A 19,929-nucleotide genomic window follows, 5' to 3' on the forward strand; every position below is an offset into this window, starting at 1 on the left:
AGTTAAGAAGGAATGAAAAAAAAAAAACAGCAACAAAAGTTTAAGACAACTTTATTCTACTTTTCTTTTTTTCTTATTGCAAAAGTTAAAGTCAAAGAAAACATGACTTTTTTCCTTTTAATTTGCCAGTTTATTTGCTTTAAAACGAAAAACAATTTTAAACTGTATTTTGCTATAATTTGCAATTTAGATTTTCCACCTACGAAAATGTCATTTTCTAGTATCGATTTTAAAAATGACATAAAGTATTCGCAAACAGAATGAATGAGATGTTGTTCTTCAATTTCATCGGTTTTTTGTTGTTGTGCTGTTGTTATTGGGATTTTATAAATTGAGACCAAAAATAAAAATCCTTTTGAGTCATTGTTTGAACGTAGGGTACATGGATTTAAAAATAGTAGAATGTACGAATACATTAACATACTTTAAAAGAGCGGGTGAAAGTACACTTAGAAAAATGCAATAAATAGTTAGATTTTTATTTTTAAATTTCAAAATTTTTAAAAAAATAGAACTTGATCTAGATTGTAAATGCTACTGAATAAATAAAAAATGCTAAATAAAGTATATAAAAAATATAAAATTTTTGATTAAGATATTATAATTTTCTCAGTGTATCCTTAACCGAATGAACTTGCGAATGACATACATAGTAAAACCGTATCATTATGATACGGGTTTAGTACTTCCACTCACACACTTAATCATTTGCACTTCGACACCCACACATGTATGTTCATTATTCTAGAAACACATACATATGTATATAGACAATTTCAACATTGGCACAATGACGTTAAATGTGATTGTAAGTTTTCTATTTTTACCGATTTTCACACGCAAATGTGTGCTTCTTGAGTGTGGCCAGATTTACTTTAGGATAATCTTCAAAAATTTCCCAATCCCTTTATTCTTAAATAAAAAACCTCGTCGTATATTGATATTAACCGAACCAATCCTTTAAATTTAATAGAGAATTTCGGGTATTAAAAAAACTTGTGCCTGTAAATTTTCATCAGTTATGAATGATAAAGTCATACATTGAAAAAGACCTTATGTGGAAGGTCAAATGGAGAATAATTGTAAATATTTGTGGTTATATACATGTGTCTTTGAAATCTTTGCAAAATATGGTCACCCATTTCTTGACATTGCTCCTGCTTTAATTGATACATTTTTTATATGAGTATTGATACGAAAAGCAATAAAAAACCTCTTAAAATTCAAACGAATGATATTTAGAATTATTTTCTTTAATGTTCTAATTACTTCTCATTTATTATATAAACAAACATTTTTAAAATGCAAATATATTTTCGTATATAATGAAAATATAAAAATTAGACGTATAATTACAAGTTTAGTAATAAAATTATAAATTTCCATTTAACTCACCTATTTTCTTAAGTGAAAATATTTCCAAATTTAGTTTTTGTTTCCTCTTTACTTCATCTATTTCTCAAACAGAAACGTTCGTTCTTAAGCTTCAATTATGCAAATTTATTCTTTTGTTTCTGTTTTCTAGAGTGTATTTCAAAAAATAAATGTTCAGTATGTTTTTGCTCCTCCACAAAGATGCTTATGAAGTCGGTTTGGTTTGGTAGCTGGTTAATGGTTAGTGGCTGGAGCAGTGGTTTTAGCTGTGTTTCCTTTTAGTCAAACCCTTCTATTTAATGTCCTTAAACGTATGAATAGCTGAGGAACGAACGAAAGAACGATCGAATGAATAAATGTTGGCAGAAGGATGTGATGATGTTGTTTTTGTATTATTCCGTTCTGCTTGTTAAATTCTAATTATAAATGCGTTGCTTTGCTAGTGACTGGCGTATTTTACAGCTATTTATCTTTTAATAGCGCTGCTGATATTATTCCAACCAGCGACAATAAGTTACAAAAAAAATTAAGGTGAAGCAAAAAAAACGTTAATGTTGTTAATGTTAATGAAAAACGTGAAGCTCTTCTCTATTTGGAAATGTAATCGTAATATTGATGTTTCTGTAAGAAAAGAAGAGTAATAGAAAATGGAAAAATTATTTTTTTATGTTCAGGTAAATTAAGTTTTTTTTTAAATTTTTTCATCGCTCTCTACTGTAGTGGATGCTATTATTAAATTACTTTTTAATTACAAAGTTCAAATCAAAAAAAGAAATGTGGAAAAAGAGATTTTTTCGATTGAAAGAGTAAAGGTTTTTGTGGTTTTGTACTGTAGAAAAATGAAAAATAGGGAAGGAAAAGTGAAAGGTTTTTAGGAGTATAATATATTAGTGCAATTGAAATTTATATACTAAACAAAAACATATATTGTAAAATCAATCAATTCACATCGTTAGTTACAAATGTTAACTAAATGTTTTTTCTACCAAGTAATTTAAACTTTTTTCAACATTTTTACGAAACTAAAATTAAAATAGTTTTTCTAAATAATCAATTAATTGTATTTCTGATATAGACGAAAATTTTAAAATTTATTACAAAAATCAAATTCAACAATTGTAATACTCTCAATAAAAATGATCAACCACTTTTAACAAATTTTAAACCAAATAAAGGCAATAATATTAGGTTTTAATTTTAATCACCTTATAATTATTATCCAGACTTCAACATTTCGTGTTAATTCATTTGATTTCATTTGTGTTTAAAAAAAGAAAAGACCTTTTCTGTTAAACATCTGGTTTTTTAAACTAACTGTATATTTAACTGTTTATTGTTAAACGTTTTGTCAATTGAAAAAGTAAAAACCTTTTTATTATTATTGTTAACACCTCTTTAGATCAGTTAAAAAGAAACCTTTTAATGCCACAATTCTAAACAAAACTTTCCTCACAATACCAACAAAAAAACAATAACTGAAATCATGTGAAAAATGATGACTAAGGTGCTTGCGTATTACAGAATACCCTACACAGAAGTTGCTAAATGATTTTTTTATGAAACTTATAAGCGGATTTAACGTACGTCATTACTAGAATACTTAAATGTAATGTAGATGGTATGTTCCCAAGTTTTTGTTGGGCTAGTATTGGTTCTAATATAACATAATACTCATCTCAATGTTACTAGACACTTTATGTAATAAAATCACTAATTATTAAGAATATTGCAAAAATATCTAAATTCCAATTAATTATTTACTGTAATTAAACCGTTATTATAAAGAGTATTTTTTATAAATAACCATTTAGGAGCACATTTCTAATAAAAGCAATAAGATTTTAAATTACACCTACTTAGATCATATCACCATCACTTCTATAAGCGACATTCAAAGTAAAAAAATTTAGTTTTACTACACCATTTCTAATTGAATTTTAGAACTTTTTAAATTTATTTAAAAATTTTGTATTCTGAATATCAGAATTTCTAATATTATTTTGGAGTTCGAAAACACAATTAAAATTTCCTAAATTTGTTTGAAATAATGTAATTTAAGCATCTTAACTGCCTTTACTAACTCAGCTTATATTATATCGGATATTTATACTGCATAAAAATCTCATCGCAACCATTTTTAATAAAAAAATCCTCTGTAACCAACTATTATGGAAAGACACACCTTTTGACCATTCCGCTACTTCTACAAAAAATTCATAGATAGTTTTGTGGGGGCAATATACATACGACTAAATACACTAAGGTAGCCCCGTCTTTCCTTTGAAAAAAATATTAATAAAAAGATCAATTAAATTTAAAAAAAGGTAATTTTTATCCATTGATCTAGCTTACCAAACATATGTTGAAATGGTATCTTAGAATAAACTAAATTTTAATTCTTGGTGCGAACATAAGCTACTTCCATTTCAGGGCCACCCTTATATATAAATACATACATATATACTTATAAGTACTCGTATTCAGACAACTATCAAGATAAGTATCTATCTGATTGTATTACAAATATTACTGCCACATCAACTTAACTTACATACTCACACACCCAAGTATACACTTACAGATGTTTGTATTCAGTAGATGCAACAATTGTTTGGCTACTTGTGGCTGCTACTTAATACTAATACTACTGTAAAAACAATCGAAAAATTTGCCACACTTTGAACAGAGGCATTTAAGTGTTTTAATACGGTATTGTACTAATATGTAGAAAAATATAAAAAACGTCATAATATATTTTTATTTTCAATTCGCTCTTAAAGATAAAGAAAATATTTGCGTGTAAAATGTTAGTAAAAGAAAATTTTTTATAAAAGAAGTTTAAAAAAGCATTCATAACCTTAAGATGTTAACTAAATGAAATTCAATTAAAATTTGTTTGTTTAGTGCTTCATCCGTGCATATTAAACTTCTTCCATGTATAGGATTTATTTTATTATTTTCCATTCCCTTCTAATACTTTAACTTTAGAAAATCTTTAAAGTATTTTGTCTATTTTTTATTGTTGAATATATTTAACAACTTTTTCACATTTTAATGTTTATTTTTAATTAGAAAATTTTGTCATACTTATTTTGTTTGTTGTTCACTGTTAAAATTTTTAGGCATTAAAATTTCTTTAAAATGATTAGCATTCATTTTATGATTGTTTTTTTTTTTTTATTGTGCTTTTCACGGTTTTTTAACTTAACAATAATAAAACTAACAAAAATATTATTTTTATTCTTTATTACAATAAAAAATTATGTTTTTTTAGTTTTTTCTTCAGTTATTTTATTACTTGTATTTAGACGTTGTGTTGGCGTTCTTTGCCTTACTTTTTATACCCTATACCATTGGATTTGTGCTGATGTATGTAACGCATTGAAATATTGGTTCTATACCCAACTTGGAGCATTCAAATCGGCTCAGAATCATTTTCTGAATCGATTTATCGATTTGATGAAACTTGACACAAACGTTTCTTTTGGTTCAAGAACGAGGCAAAAACAACTTAAAAGTTTTATTATAAAAAATAATCCATATTTATAAAAAAACTATTCACTAATGTAGAGTATCATGTGGTCGGCCAGGCTCGACTATAGATACCTACTTCTGTTTTTTGTGTTTTTGAAATTTTTCTTTTTTAAAGATCATTTTGTTTAGATATGATACTTATATACATACATATGTATTTTCGTACTACATTTATTTTCTTTTGTATTTTTTACAGTTTTTCCTTAAATTTTTTTTCTACGTTTTTTTCAGTGTGTGTTCTTTTGTCAGACCTTATCTATCACTCATACAATTCATTCACTCCGTCATATACGTTCATTCATTTAGCCTCAGTCAGTTATTCATTCATGTGTTTGAGAGGTATGAAAAATAGGAAATTTTATAAAAGAATATTATTTAACCGCTAGGTTTTGTTATACGTTTTTTGCACGGAATAAAAGTTTACCTTGTAGAAAATGGTTATTTGGAAAAAATGTAAAATAATCTACTGGCTTTATTATATAAAGTCCTGTAATAAGAACGGCTATTTAGGGTTTAGTTTTAATTCAGTTCATCTCAAATTTAAAACGAGTTTAATTTTTTTGTATTTCATCTCTTATACTCTTCACCTTCGTTAAAAGAATTGCTAATCTGTTTACTTACTCAATAGCATTTTAAGTCATTATTTGAACATGCTTAAGTCATTGAAGACAAATAATTGCCACAATCGCTTACAAATAATTAGAAAAAATAGATAATGTAAATAGTACATTAAATTCATTTTTTTTTTTTCTTATTTTATAAAAATTACTTAAAACTGCGGTTAAACGATAACCAGAAATGAATTTTAAACTCCTAACAGAATTTTACTATAACCTTTCTTGATTATTTTCAACTTGTTGATTATATCTAACTCCAACATAATTTCGCTTATTCGTTATTTTTAAACGTTTGTTTTTAGATCTCAAACTTAAGAAGCATAATAAATTGAAAACCATGTCTTTTATTTTTTCAATGGTCGCTTAAAATTCTTTACAAGTCAATTGTTTCTCATATTAGATTAGATTTTTTTGGATTTTTACTTTAAAGGTTTATCTTAGCATGATAAATCTTTAAATCTGTTTTTGAAAGTTTGAGTCCCTGTCGTTGTAATTGTTTAAGAGAGAGAAAAAAATGCTAAAAAAAGAAAATCTAATGTTAAATATACCTTCACTTTTGTTAAAAGAAGAAAATGTTTGTTTTTGCTAACAGTATGAAAGACTTGACAGAATTCCATAGAAAATAAACAAACTTCGATAACAAATGTTTTTTTTTGCAATTGTTTTTGTGGATGACCGCAATTTTTATTGTCGCCCGTCCAACAGCCAAGCAGTCAAATGGCAGTCAGTCAGTTGGTCATTGACTTGGTTAAAAATGCAATAAAACTAATAATGAATACATACACAGTGAAAGAGATAGAGGGAGAAACAGATGTCATAAAAAATTGCCAGCAAATAAATGAATAAAGTTTTATAGTTAAAATTGTTTAAATACTAATTTATGTTAATAATAGAGTAAAAGTTCAATTTGAAAATGAAAACAACATTTTATTTAAAATCTTGTTAAGTGAAGGAAGTGAAGAAGCCTTTGTTATTAATTTCAACATATTTTTTGTAATTGAAAGAAAAGTATTTTTAACCAAGAATCAATTTTTTAACCAACCCTGTTTTAAAATTCAACCTCATTTGTTTTATGTGTTGTTGTTGTTTTTTTTTTTTGCTCTTCTACTCAATAAACCATCAATTGGTAATTTATTTGTTTGCTGTTGAAAAACAAATTCCTGGAAAAGAATGATGAAAGTATATCCAACCAATTTATAAGTATTTTTTCCTTTTTGTTTTCTTATATTGATATTCTATAATTAAAGCCACTAATATTATTTAAACCATTTATTTTTTTATATGGGAAAAGATATAAATAAAGTCAGGGGTCAGGTCAAAATAGTTCAAAAGAGCTCAAGATAAATTACCATCAATGTTGTAAATAATGTTTATTTTGCTGTTCTCCTCTATAATCTTTGAAAGTAAACGGTTTCCCTCAAAAACACACTCTCCTAAGGAATCTTTTAACATTTATCAATTTGGTTGAAAAGGGAATGAATGAATGAATGAATGAGTAAATGAATTAATGATAAGAAATGTTACAAGATGAGTAAGATTAAGAGAACTTACATTAAATTTTGAGTGGTTTAAAAATAGATAAAAATTACTTAAAAAAATTAATATTTAGTTATTAGGAGTATTCACAGATTAACGGTTTTTATTTTCAAAACTTTATACATGCAATTGGAAAATGTAAAACATTGCCCTTAATGAAATGAAAATATGTGGGACTGTGATACTGCAATTGACCTAATCAATAATTAGAACTCCCCAAACAATCATTAAATAAGACTTTACAACAGACTAAGTTAGAATGACGCCTTTGAGAGTGAGAGAACTTTAATTTATATATCCTATTTGGGATTTTACGAAACGTGCCTAATAAAACCATTTTAAAAATTGAAAAGGAATACAAATTTTGTATGAACTATAACATTTTCTATTAATTAAATCTAAAATTTATACCTTTCACCATAAATTTTATATGCAAATTGAGGAGCTTTTCGTTCAAAATATAATTAAAATTTATTTAAAATAACTTAAAGGAAAAAACTGGGATGAGTTCATACGTTGATATGCTCACAATCTTTAAGTACTTACAAAAAAGCAATAAAAACGGCAAAACAAGCCATATAGTTATTTAATATGATATTTTTTTTTTGAAGGCTTGTCCCATAAAATTAATAAAATAATACAATCAAATTTGTAAATACAAAAAACACTACAATACAAACCTACAGACAGACGCGCTAAAATAATAAAAATTTGTTTGCGGAAAAGTTTTTTAACACCGAAAACATTGACTAAACCAACCGGCGAACAAACGAACGAACATTGTTGTAATAAACCACACGTTAAATGACAGTGAAACATTTTCAATGTTTACTTTTATCTAACTTTAGATGGGCACAGATACTTGAGCCAATTTGGCATGAAAAGGGGGTGGTGTAGGAGCGAAGGGTTCAATTTGAAATATGTTGAGGTATGAATGTTTGGATTTTACATTTGTAAGTAGTACGAGCTATAAAACACCATCATCAACAACATCATTTCCATTACAATTTGTCTGTGTAAGACTGAATGTCTTCCTTCCTTCTTCTGGTGGCTGTTGTGGTGGTGGTTGTGCTGGTGTTTGCCAAGTGTATGTGATGCCACAACAATGAGTAGATTTTAAACTTATTAAAACGACACCACCTTAACCAACAACAACAACATTATTATCTTCATACACATCATCATCATGAAATTGTACGTGCCTTTTAGTTTGTTTCTTCGTATACTTGTCTACGGGTTTGTTGGTTGGTTTGGCTCTGGCGCTTTTGATGATATGCAAGTGTTGATGGCAAAGAAGGCGGTGGCGTTGACGTGGTGGCAAAGGTGGCGTACTAAATATTCGACACAATACCTACCGATTACTCGTATGTTGCGTATGTGCGTTTGGTTGTTACACACATTTTTTTGTATTTTTGGCATTCCTTTAAACAACAACAAAAACAAGAGCACGAACATTGACTATTATAATAATAATGACGATGACAATATCACGTCATGATTTTCTGGGTTTATTGGTTGTCGCGTTCAGTTCGTATATGTGTATCATTCTAATTTAAACAACAGTACAGACACGATTAATGACAGCAAGGACTAGACCATACAATACACTCGAAAATGTAATTTTTAAATGTTAAATTACGGTACTTGGTAATTAGCTTGGATCAGAATTGTCTCATAATTTAAGATCTAGAAATAGTTATTTGAATTGTGCAAATATTAAATCCCTATAGGTACCCTGATACCTATTGAATTTGGTCTAAAGAATTACATTATCAATTTCCTGCATATGTTCCTTCAACCGTTAAAACAATTTCTTTGAGTGTAACGGGTCTGGCATTATATGTTCATATGTATGTGTGTATAATTTGTGTTTGTAATATAAATTTATATAGAATGTTTGTATTTGCAGTTGTTCAGTTGATGTTCTGCTACTGATGAGATATTATTCTTGATGTTGTTTTTGTTCTTATTATTACTGTGTGTTTATACTGTCTTTAGCTTTAAAATACCATAAATATTGATGGGTTTTTGTGGGTCTTCCTCTTAACATTGTATTTGCCCAAAAATAAAACACTCGTACACATATACAAAACAATAACAATGAACTCCTCTAAAAGCTGGCAAACATTATCATGGACAGACATACGTATAGAATCTTTATACATGTGTAAATAAAAAAACCTAGAAAAAGTGCGGAGCACGTATAGACAGACATTATTGAGAGGGAAATGGTTTCTGGTAAAAGTACATTAAATATCTATATCAATAAACTTCAATTTTGTTGTTGTTTTTACATAATACTCCTTACACATACATGTAATGTTATCGGCCATAAAGCCGATACTTTAAGCCAAACAAATACTCTCTCATATACAGTTTCTAGATTAGTTTCCCAGAAGTTTTGCGAGAAGTCAATGTATCCCTATTAGAAAATATTTTTCAAAATATTTTAATACTTGTTTATTTTGTAATGCCTAGAAGCATAAAGAGCTGGATTCATTTGTCACTATAATGGCTCTTTGTAATCAGGATTAATCGTGCATTATTAAATTCATCATACGTAACAACTACATATACAATTATATATTAAATCTTCGTTACATCCACCACGAACTGCAGGATTGCTGATGTGTAGAGTGCGGTACTTTAATATCATGTAGTCTGTAATGTGGTCGTTGTGTTGTTATGTTGGCGACCCAAGACCACGACCTGAGCTAATAAATTATTTAGAGAACTTTTTTTGTTGTATTTTTCATTATATTTATTTTTTGTGAGGAAAATAGTGTAAAAATAAATATACATATTTTGTATTGTAACAGAAGGAAGAACATAGAATTTAAATAAACAAATCTTATAATTCTGTTTGTCTTGAAATATTAATATAAACTTGTAAACATTAAACAATTAGCAACATGTTGACGTACATATAATTAGCAACATGTTGCTTGCAATTATACTTAAAGTTTGTAACTTAAACGAGATATTTCATAACTGCATGTATGTACGATTTACTATTATGGGTAAGTTTCAAGAAAATATGATTTAAATTTTACTTAAAATTTCGATTTAGAATTTTTATAGAAACCGACTTACATCCGAATATTAGTTGAATTAAAATGTGTAAACATTCTAGAAATTACTAAATTGTTTAAATACCCCTATAATTAGACAGATTTGGGTATATGTATGAAAGTACATATTCGATACATTATCTCGAATACTAAGTTCTGTATATAGTAAACATTTATGTACATCATTTGAATTACAAAAATAATTGTTTAGCAGGAAGTTTTTATAAAATACTTTTCCATATATTTTATTCCAAAATTTTGCCATTAACTAAAACAAAAACATTTTAAAACATCACATGACTACTTTAATATCAATTTGAACGACTTTATTTACCAACTCAACCAGAAATGTCAAAGTCCTTACATTTACATTTAATTCAATTAATTTTCAATGACTCATTCAAATTCGCTTTTCGCTTTTCAATTTTAAATTGAGAAATTAAATTTCTTTTACTTTCTCAAATTGTTTGCATTCGTAATGTCTATTGAAATGTAATGCCCCATATGAATTAAACATACGTTAAGGTTTTTTATTACAATTTTGTTACTTTTTATTGTAAATTACACAGTATACATATATAAATATGCATACTATACGTTTTGTTTTTCATACTTGTAACATTTAATGTATTTACTCATGTAACTTACATTAAGTTGTGACAAGAGGAAGGCATCAAAAAAAAAAAGTCGAAATTAAAACAAGATACAAATTCAAGAGCACAGCGGCGCGTACTCATGGATTTAAACAACAGAAGGCGACAAAACAAAAAAAAACTTAAATATAAATAAATACGAAAAAAGCAAATAAAATGTTAAATGTACAGAGAGAAAAAACTCTGTCATACAACATGGTATAAAATGACACTTGTTTAAATATTAGAAGACAAAAAGAAACGAGGAAGAAAAAATAAAACTTAAATAAGAAGGCAAGAAAAAGTTAAATACAATTGAAATTTGAAATAAATACGCACTCTAAACTAAAGTAAGTGTATGTATGTCTTTACATGAATTTGACTGTCTGTCGGCGCGTCTGTCCGTCTGTAATGTCTGTATCTCTTGTCAACGACTACAATGTCAACGTGTTGTACTTCTTCTACTACAGCAGGCAGACAGTCAGCAGCAAGTGTGACAACGTGCGAGGTGTGCAATGACAACAACATCAACAGCAAAATAAAGTTTATTTGAAAACTTTTTAAGCAAAAATAAATAACAATTTAAACAAGGGGAGAAGAACAACAAACTCTACAAAAAAGTAACATTAACAAAAAGCAAATCACTCGACTCGTATTTGTATTCAAATATACGTTCATAGTAAAAACATTATCATCGTCATCATGAACATCATAGAAACATTTTATTTGCATTAAATACACATTATTTGACTTTTACTTTACTTTTTTTGTATTTTAGTTTATATTTTTTTTAACTTTTAAATTTAGTTTTTTTACTTTAAAACACTGAAAAGGTATGACCAGTTACAAGTGTAAAATGAAAATATTTGTATTTGCTATAAACAACAAACAATTTTTTGACCTTAAAGAAAGCAAATATTTTTTTTATAATTTCTTAAGGAAAATTTTTCAGGAAATTAAACCTTTAATAATGTATAACAACGCTATGTTATAGAAATAACTACGATTCGTTGTCGTTTCGCAACGATGCATTGCCGAAATGATGTAAATGATCGAAATATCATACACATCCGCTGTTTAAATGTTAACAAACGTAGTAAGCTCACTTATTATATGGTCGGCCATGCCGGACTATACTTTCCTATTTGTTTTTTCTTCAAAAGGTACTAAGAAATAAGACATTCGGAATACTGTGTAAATGAAAATCTTTTGGAAAGGACTTTTTCGTTTTTTAGTGTTTGGCTTTGAAATGAAATTTTTTTGGTATTTTGTAAAAAAATAGTGAATGGTTTATAATATTTGGTATAGCCAAAGTTCTTACTTGTTATCATTTTATTCATAAACTCTTTGTAGCAAAAATTGTATTTACTACTTTTGGTTAAACATTTTCACTCACATTTTTTTCGATAAATTGTCTCGTTGTCTGTTAAAAAGGCCTCATATAAACGAATGCATTGCTTTTGCTCCTTGGAAATAAGTGAAGTGAATATATTCATCACTAATTTGCTTTTCCAAGAAACAAAATTTTAAAATGCAGTAACAGGTATTTCCGAGTTTTTTTTTTTTTTTAACTGACTAAACATAAGTGATAGATAAACAAAATCAACAAAATTTCTGCAGACATTTATTTAAATAATTTGTATTCTTCTAGGTTTATATAATACATTCGTTTGTGAACCAAAATCAACAATCCATGCGCTCCAAATATTTATGTAGAAATTTCAAATATAATTTAGTCGGAAATAATTCTGTAATACTTGATAAAAATAACTAATATCCCAAAATAAAAATCTTTTTCATCCTGATTAAAAATTATTCATCTTTAATTTCTAACATTGTGGAAAATATTTTCCCAATTAATTCTGTGTAGCAAAATTAATTATTTAAAATTTGTAAATATTTGTAATTGTTGTTAATCATGTGAGAACATTTTTAAAATCTTTTCAAGCAAAACAAACCAAAATTGACGCCCATATAACACTTTATTATTTGTAAGCAGCAGACATAATTAATTATTTATTGTTAAATTTTTATTTTAATTTTCATATTTATTTTTATTATTTAAGCGGCTGTCTGACTGCCAGCCGCAGCCAACTATATATTGGTTTCTAGAAAAGTGTCTGGTTAATTTTGGTAAAACTACTAAATATAAACAAACATTTTTGGCCAAATGCAATAAATGTTTTAAAAATAATAATTTTAAAAATTGTTTCCCTCTCAGTGGCTTTTTTCGGCAGTTTGCTAAAAAGGCAAAATTAAATTTTTAAAAATTTAAACAATCATAAAATTAATTTGAAATATTTCAAAACAATTTAGTCATGTTTATTTTGGCAAAGGTCTAATGAAACAGCAACCACTTGTTTGTTTTAATTGTTTTTTTTTCTTTTTTAACTATAAAAATGTTTAATATTTAGGAAAAGAAAGAAATTAAAAAGAAAACAAATGTCACCAAAAGCGAAAACTTTTTTTAAATTTAATTTGAAAATTATTTATGGTGGCGAACATAAATTTTCAAAAATGAAAATCTTTGCACTTAACAAAAATTATACATATATTTAAATAGTAGATAATTCTTTAGCTTTTATTTATGACAGGCCATTAAAAAATCAACCACTCGATTCTTTTATGTTTTTGGAAAATAAAATGATTTTAACAACTAATTTGACTTTGAAAAATCTTTATAATTTGAGGCCTTTTTATGATTTTTATATGGAAACAAAAAGATTTGCCTTAATAAACAAAATCATTTAAGATACTGAAAATGAAAAAAAAAAAAACGTTTGCAAAATTACTATTAAACAAACAGATATAAAATTTTCAATTTCAAAATATTATTTTCAATTTTTGCCTTTAAAATGACGTCATTTGACTCATTCGCTGCCTCTAATATGTACTTGGTTTTAATACTTAATGAAAAGTGTGTCAATTTTTCTAAAAAAACGACAACAAATATAAATTTAAATTCAAATTAAGTTTGTTTATTTCATAAAAGAACACAAACCGCCAAGAAATATTAAATTCAAAACAGTATGAGTCAGAATTTTAAGCAAAATTTTGTTTATTTTTTTAAAACGTTTGGCGTTAAAATAAATATTTTATGAGTATATGTTTTAATTAGGTATAATACGAGGGGTGGCTTTGGCTAACATGCAAAAAAAAAAATACATTTTATTTAAGTTTTTTTCAAAGATTTTCGACATTTTTACAGACTTTCAATAAGAAAACTTTATATATTACTTGAAATTGACCCCGGGGCATATCTCCTTAGTGAATGACCCACATCATGAATCATTCACTCTGTGAGTCTGCTGGGACTAAAGTGATATCACATCACTCCTCGGCTAGTCCTTGGTATGATTTGACATGGGGTCAAACCAGTGCACCACACAATCTGGTTCTACGGGTGGCCAGTCGCTTGCAGGACTTGTCCTGGCTGGTCAGTTGGTTGAGGTTCCTTCGGGATAAACATAGTGGCTGTGTTGTAATATCTTAATCTGTTGTACAACCCTCGTAAAATTTATCCATAATGACATATCAATGTGTATGTTATTAATCGAACTTTTTTCCAATATGTATCTTGCATTTCAATTTGCACATTGAAAAACAATAATTAAATTTTGCATTAGACCTTGTAAGTCAATAAAATATTGGTAATAATCTAAATATGGTCACTACTCAGTCATTATTTAGTAGTTTAAATACATATTAGTTACCTATAAAGATAAATTGTAGTAAAAATTCATTGGAAAACTAAATACAGGCAAGAACTGACAGCTATTGTGTCAAACTAAAATTGCTTAAAGCGAAAAATATGGATATAAGTGTCAAAGAAAGACTATGATTTACGATGAAGTAAAATTTCTTGACATAATTTTGACAGTTATGGGAAATTGTATAAATTTTTAAAAACATAGTTGTGAGAGAGTTTTAATTAATATCATGTTATGAGCCAACTTAAAAGAAATCTAATAGATTGTGCTCTTAACATATCAGATTTAATTACTTAAAAAACTCAATTTCTATTTAATACAATTTTAAATACTTTGTCATTGGCATATGTTTGTACGCCATTTATTTATAATTTACAATAAAAAATTAGAAAAATGATAATTAAAAAAATAATAGAAAAGAATTCAAATTAATATTTTAGAAAACTTATACAAACATCCAACCGAAAACTATGTAACAAACATAGAGATGGGTTCAAATTATCTCATTGGCCATTTATAAAACAATGACGTTGGAATTCAATTGACAGTAAAATAATTTAAGCAAAAAAAAAAAAAAAAACAAAATAATAATTATTCATAATATTGAATAATTTTTGTTTTAATTGAATAAAACACATGTGTTGAAGTACATATTCTTGTGTATTTGTAAAATGATTATAAAATATTTTATTGTGTATTTAATTGTACAAAAAAAAAACATCGAATTTAAATTTCAATGAATGAACGATTGAACAATTTGTGTGAATAATGACCAGTAGTCATTTATGATTTTATGACGTTTTTTATTGTATAATATAAAAATTAAAATTTATTATAATTTATTCGTAATATTGTATAACAATTGAACCATAACGTTTAAATTAAGAGATATATTTGTTGTTTATTATATATCTTATTATAAATATTTTAATAGAATCAAACAATTTTTCGTAACATTCAAGACACATGCAAAGCTTTTGCAAAATTATATGTTTTGTTATCAAGTATCCATATATGATTTCAAAATTATAAAATAATGTGCAAAGAATATGAATAATTTACAAATAATGCATTCCATATGATTTCCTTATTTTATATTCCTTTTTATTAATTTATTTATTTTTAGGGAATAACAACATTTTTATAAAATTTTAATTTGCGTTAATCTATAGATATAAATCTAAATATTTGCTTAAATCTATAAAAATAAATGTGTGTATATTTGTTTGTTTGTACTCTCCATAAGAATAAAATGTTAAATCCATATATCTGAGAAAATATAAAAGCTAGAGTCCTCAAATTGTTGTTTCGTTTTAAACACTTTCTCGTAGAATAATCCACTTCCGAAATTGAACTTTACTTCATCTATTTTTCTAGTAAGATTATTGTTTTTGAAAAATAAAGGAACATTTTAAAATTTAAATCAACATTCCGTAAACTTTAGAAATTATATACCTATTGACTATATATAACATACACAATATTTTCTGATAACAGAAAAAAAATAATAAAATTTAGAAAAACAATATACAGCAATGTTAGAAAGAAAAATTAACAGGAGTGGTAATTGGGTATAGAGTGGGAGGAGTGAGAATAATACCAGCCAAACAACAACTAAATAGAAAGTAAAATAAAAAGGAAACCATGACTAATATCTAAAGTGGTTAATAATGTCGATTTTTTACACGAAACATTAGCAAATCAATTGCTTTTCTTTTATTCGTATACAGTTGTCTGATCTTTAGGTAAGGGCGTTTTACAAGCAAGTTAATAAATATACAAACATATATACATACTTTACTAAACTAAGGCGGACTCCAATGATAAAGTTAAATTTTATTTACAATTTTTCAAAAGCAATTCCTCTTTTTGATTCCGATAAGTTAGTTTTATATTTTCTTAAATGGGGCCACCCTATTGTACATACATACATATACGTGAGGGCACAATAATATTTATTTAAATATGTATTTGTACATATCAAATAAAAAACCACGAGAAAAATAAATCAATATTCTATATTACGTTTAATCCGAATATGTAAACACATGTAAATGACTTAAATGTATACGTACATGAAGGAGAACTTCAAATATGTAGAAGAAATCATTTTCAAAATTTCAACATGAAGTTCCAAAAAGAGTGTGAAATACAAACTATAAACTTGAGTTATATAAAACTAACCACTAAACCGTTTTTTTTAATTACAATTAAAATTATTTATATTCCGGGTTATAACTATTTATAATAAAAACACACCATGAAGTACCAAAACTAAAATACTTTAAATTATAAATAAATACAAATTTCTCAAATTTAACAATATTTATTAAAGTTCTAATTAAGTTCTAGTTTAGTTCAGGTTCAGTTCTAGTTTAGTTCTATTTCAGTTCTATTTAAATTTTAGTTCGGCTCTAGTAGTACAATTTTGTTAAAAATTATTAAAATATTTTTTTATGGCGAAGAATACATAAGATTCGCCACAGCCTAATGTAGCACTAATAATTATTTCCAAATTACACCCATTATCTTTCTAATAAGAAAACTTAATAATAGTTATGAAGTATTAACTAAATGAGAATTTTATGAATTATGTGTACAAATACAATAAATATAACATAATACATTTGTATATTTTGTATTCTTTTATAAACAGTCATTAACAACTTTTTGATGGAGTAGTACTAACATGGATTTTTCTTAATTTCCTAACTACATTATGTTCATATATTAATGTCTATGCATATGTAAATATTATTTTTATTGGCTAATAAAAAAATATACATATTAGACATTATTATACTTATATGTAGTTTATAAATATACAAATAACATGTTTTTTGCTGCTATTTTTTCTATATCAATAGCAGTTTTTTTTTGCGTCTAATTCAAACGTGTATTGATTTGTTGCCCCAAACGAAATTGTAGGAAGAACGTTTTACTGCTTAATTTTTTATGAGTAAATGGTATTACTGTAGCAGGATAATGGAAATTTTATAACTGCGGATTTGATTTATTTTTTTCAGTAGATTTTTCTAAGGGTTTTGCAGATTTAATGAACAGTGATTTTATAATATCATATATTATAATATTTTTTTGTTTTAGAAAGCGTTTGAATTTTGTAATGCATTTCATAGCTTAAGTATAAAGACTAGTCGTATAAAAGATTTATTGACTTTAAATCATTCGAAAGATCAAAGTAATTCGTAATGGTTTTTATAAGAATTCATGCATAAAACACTTTTCATTACATTGGTATGGAATAGCTATGATAGCAGAAGGTTATCTCCAGGGCAACCAAAAATATGTAATATGATATTTTTAGTTATTTATCTATATTAGTCAAATTTAAGTATTTTGCCAAAGATTTCTTAAAGCCTATTTTGCTCTTCACTGTTAGTTTTTGATGCCTTAATTTAGTACAAATTGGTTTTCATATCTCCCCTGACCATTTATAAACAAATTATTACTAAAATTTTATCTTTTACTACATTTTAACACAGGTACACTTTTTTTGCATAAAAATTCCTTTTTATTTTTAATTAAATCCTAAAATACTCTTCTCCAACTCGCTTGATTATGTTTTATAATTAGCTTTTGTGCAAAACGTATTTAATTTCAAAGGATTAAAATTTTTCCTGAAAACTCTTTTTTGTTTTTTTTTTCATAAAAATATTATGCCATAAATTTTATAATTATGTTTGCCTTTTGTACACGTATTGTGTTGCCAATTTTGTGGTTTTTTGATATTTCAACTTTAATTTAATCTGATTTTTTTCTCCATTTCAAATTAAACAACTACAACAAGTAAGTGCATACAAATGTAAATACATTTTGGCCAACAAACAGTGTAAATAAAGTTCAGATTTTAATTTGCTTAATTGAGTTTAAATGTCAATTTCATACTTTATACATAAATTCGTATTTTACATTTTTGTCTATAGGCATATTAGAACTATAGTGGGTGGCAAAAGTTGTCTTGCATTAGGAGAGTTAGTTAATTTGTTAAAATTCGTTTGTTACACTTTAAGATGTTCTATAAAAAAGTCGACGTATGGCACTTAATTTTTAGTATAAAAATATTATATAAAGTATTAGAAAAACATATTTGAAACATTAAGATGAAGTTTAAAAATTTACTATTGTTTCATTACTTTTGCTATTGACTGCTGGTGTGCATTATAATTGTTTTGAAATTCTTCATTTTAAAAACATTTAATGTAAACAAAGAAACCCAATTATTTTATAAACATTTAAATATTGACAGTTCAAATATGACAAATAATAAAGAGACTTTTAATTTTATAGAAATATAAACATATTCAATTCTTTAAAAAAATACTTTAAAAAATATTAAAAATTGTGAATTAAATGCATTTATACAAGACGTGTCGTATTGTTTTATGTTAAAAATATTAAAAAAATAATTGAATTAAAATAAAAAAATATATACAAATAAATAAAAAGACTGAGCGCTATATTCGACTGTTAAGAAACATTTATACCCTACACCAAAGCGTAATAAATAAAGCATATAATTTTATTACATTTTGAATTTTTAGCCGCTAGATAACTTTATTTAGAAAATGTTGAATGCCATATGAAAGTTCATTTTATCATAAAATAAAGGATTAACATTTCACATATCTTCTCTCTACTTCGAGATATCTTAACCTAAAGTTTGATATAACAATGAATTGAAAAAAGTCTATCGGACGCACAGACAGTCGATTGGAATATCATTAGATAGGAGTGAATTCAATATTTTTGTTCGTTAAAAACAATATTTACATAGCATGAGCATATCGAAATCCATTAGTTTTCAAGATTTAGGTGAATATATTTCGAACAATAGAAAAGATATGTTAGATGCTAAGACTTCACTTTAAGTTGAAAGAATAAATTTTCAAATTACATACTACATTTTATAAAAAAGTCTTGGTGCTGTGAAAACGTCTAAAAATGCGCCAAAATTGGCATTTTTCTAATTTAAAATCCCAGATGTGTAAAGTTTTATTCGAATTTTTTAAAAACGAACATAGATTAATATATTCTTTACCTAGTCGGAGAATTACAAACAGAATAACAAACACATACTTCTCAGAATGGTAAAGGGTGTAAATATAAAATAAATCCATTGGAATATTTTGCAAGGAAAACATGAAAGACGATTTTGGCATAAATTTATTTATCTATAGAAATCATAAGTATAACTTTTAATGTAGCAAAACACGTTATTATTATTCATTGAAAGATTTTTAAACTACAAAAACCTATAAAATGTATTGTTTTGTTAATAGTAATTAATACAAATTTTCGTAGAAAATAATAGAAAAAACTATATATTTTTTTAAACATCAAAAGAATTTTTAAAATATTTTGCATTAATACTTCATTGCTGAATACAATTAAAAAAATAAATTTTATTTATATGTTTTTTATTAACAAAAAAAAA

The 19,929-nt window shown here is 26.0% G+C and overlaps 1 protein-coding gene across 1 annotated transcript in view; it reads right to left on the reverse strand.

The window, feature by feature from the left end:
* Window positions 1-19,929, reverse strand: part of LOC111688029 (trichohyalin) — a 96,441-nt gene that overhangs the window by 46,684 nt on the left and 29,828 nt on the right. The window contains exon 2 of the mRNA XM_023450523.2: window positions 1,396-1,995. The gene's annotated coding sequence lies outside the window, so the exon portion shown is untranslated. The remainder of the gene's footprint in view (window positions 1-1,395; window positions 1,996-19,929) is intronic.

Source organism: Lucilia cuprina, chromosome 5, assembly GCF_022045245.1.
Source record: "Lucilia cuprina isolate Lc7/37 chromosome 5, ASM2204524v1, whole genome shotgun sequence".
NCBI lineage: Eukaryota > Metazoa > Arthropoda > Insecta > Diptera > Calliphoridae > Lucilia > Lucilia cuprina.